Here is a 2,371-nt window from a genome sequence, read left to right as displayed (position 1 = left end):
TGATGTACCTAATATGGTCTGGCCCAGTGGCTCAATTAGTTGCAGTGTCATCCTGAACACCAGAAGGCTGTGGGTTCAATTCCTAGTGGGGCACATACATGGGTTGTGGATTTGATCCCTGGTCAGGGCATGTATGGGCAACAACCGATTAATGTTTATCTCTCTCTCCTTTCCTCTCTAAAAATCAATACATATCCTCGGCTGAGGTTAAAAACAAACAACCAATTGTTTTAGACTAAAGGAGATTAAAGTTGTTACAACTAAATTTGAAATATGAACCTTGATTGTTCCTATATAGAAAAATAAAATTAGCCCTAGCCAGTTTGGCTCAGTGGATAGAGCATCGGCCTGCGGACTGAAGAGTCCTGGGTCCGATTCCGGTCAAGGGCACATGCCTAGGTTTCGGGCTAGGTCCCCAGTGGGGGGCGTGCAAGAGGCAGCCAATCAATGATTCCCTCTCATCATTGATGTTTCTATCTCTCTCTTCCTCTCCCTTCCTCTCTGAAATCAATAAAATATATTTAAAATTTTTTAATTAAAAAATAAAATTATTAGAACTGTAACTGAATAGAGACTGTGTCAGAATATATTTTTGTTCAATATTAAATTTCTTGAGTATGGTAATGATAAGGAGGTATGGTATACATGTAGTATTATGGTATATAATGGTATGTAGGAAATTATCCTTTTTCTTAGGAGATATGTGCTATTATGCCATGTATTTAGCAGTAAATTGTTATGATGCCTGTATCTTAACTTTAAATAGTTCAACTAAAACAAACACACACACACACACAGTATTACTGCATACCAGGAGCCTTTTTTAGACATTTATTTTACTAATTAGAGCCCCTCCTCCCATAAAACTTTAAAAATTGTGGTAAAAATACGTAACATAAAATTTGCCATCTTAAACATTAATACATAACGTAAAATTTGCCATCTTAAACATTTTTAAGTGTATGGTTCAGTATTGTTGAGATACTTACATTGTTGCACAACCTCCAGAAGAACCTTTTCATCTTATGAAACGGAAACTCTATATCCATTAAACAACCACTTCCCATTTCTTCCTCCCCTACTATTTTTTTAATCTATGGTTTTGACTGCTCTGGATACCTCATCTATGTGGAATCATACAGTATTTGTTGTTTGTGTGTGTGTGTGTGTGTGTATGTGTGTGTGTGTGTGTGTTTGGCTTATTTAACTAAGCACAATGTCCTCACAGTTCATCCTTTTCTTTTTTTAGGATGCCATGCCAAGCGGAAAGCCTCTGAAAAATCCATCTATCACTAGACTGTTCTTCACAAATGACAGCAACTCCTCAGCTGTGCGTTTCACCTCTGTAGATAGGTGGTTGCTCTTACAGATCTTCAGCTGTTCCTTGGCTTTCTTCATGTCCTTCTCTACTTGTTGCCAGTCAACTCTGATGTACTCAGTTTGGTCTGCAAGTTGAAGGAGAAAAAAGTTTTCCTCCGACAGCTGTTTCAGCCAACTTTCCAACCTTCTGGAATATGAAACCTGTGCACCATCCAGCGACACCTCCAATAACAGCTGGGTTGCCATGCTCTCCTTTTCAGCTGAGGGTCCAGATTCTTGCCTAAACAGCTTGTGCCACCATGGCTGCTTTTTAACAAATTCTACAAGGTCCAGTGACTCAAAATGTTCTGAAGTAGATGAGGACATTTCAGCGAGCTTGTCTCTTGATGACACATGCAGAAGCTGAACACTGTAGGACAGAGAGTGGTGAGCTGTCTCCTAGCAATGTGGCTTCTGCAGGTGGGTCAGATATTTCCATTCCCAAGGCCCTAGGCCAGCCATGGACAAACTACGGCCCGCGGGCCGGATCCGGCCAGTTTGAAATGAATAAAACTAAAAAAAAAAAAAAAAAAAGACCGTACCCTTTTCTGTAATGATGTTTACTTTGAATTTATATTAGTTCACACAAACACTCCATCCATGCTTTTGTTCCGGCCCTCCGGTCCAGTTTAAGAACCCATTGTGGCCCTCGAGTCAAAAAGTTTGCCCACCCCTGCCCTAGGCCCTAAGGTAAGAGGGTGGGCTGAGCTCACCGTGGTCTGTGGTCACCCCTCGTTTCATCCATTTTGTAGAATGTGTCAGAATTTCCTTCCTTTTTAAAAATGAATACTATTTCATTGTTTGTATACGCCACACTTTGTTTACTCATTTATACCTCCATGGAAACTTAGGCTGCTTCCACCTTTTGGCTATTGTAAATAATGCTGCTGAGAACATGGCTGTACAAATATCTCGTTGAGACCCTCCTTTCAACTCTTTGGATATACTAGTATACCCCAAAGTGGTAATGGTATATTAATCTTTGTGCAGCTGCTGTACTGTTTTTTTCCTG

At 40.2% G+C, this 2,371-nt stretch overlaps 1 pseudogene; it reads right to left on the bottom strand.

Annotated features, from left to right (window-relative positions):
- Positions 1–1,245: 1,245 nt before the first annotated feature.
- Positions 1,246–2,200, bottom strand: LOC102773425 (annotated as a pseudogene).
- Positions 2,201–2,371: the final 171 nt, after the last annotated feature.

Source organism: Myotis davidii, unplaced genomic scaffold (genome assembly GCF_000327345.1).
Source record: "Myotis davidii unplaced genomic scaffold, ASM32734v1 scaffold189, whole genome shotgun sequence".
Lineage (NCBI taxonomy): Eukaryota > Metazoa > Chordata > Mammalia > Chiroptera > Vespertilionidae > Myotis > Myotis davidii.
This window is presented reverse-complemented; position numbering and strand designations above follow the sequence as displayed.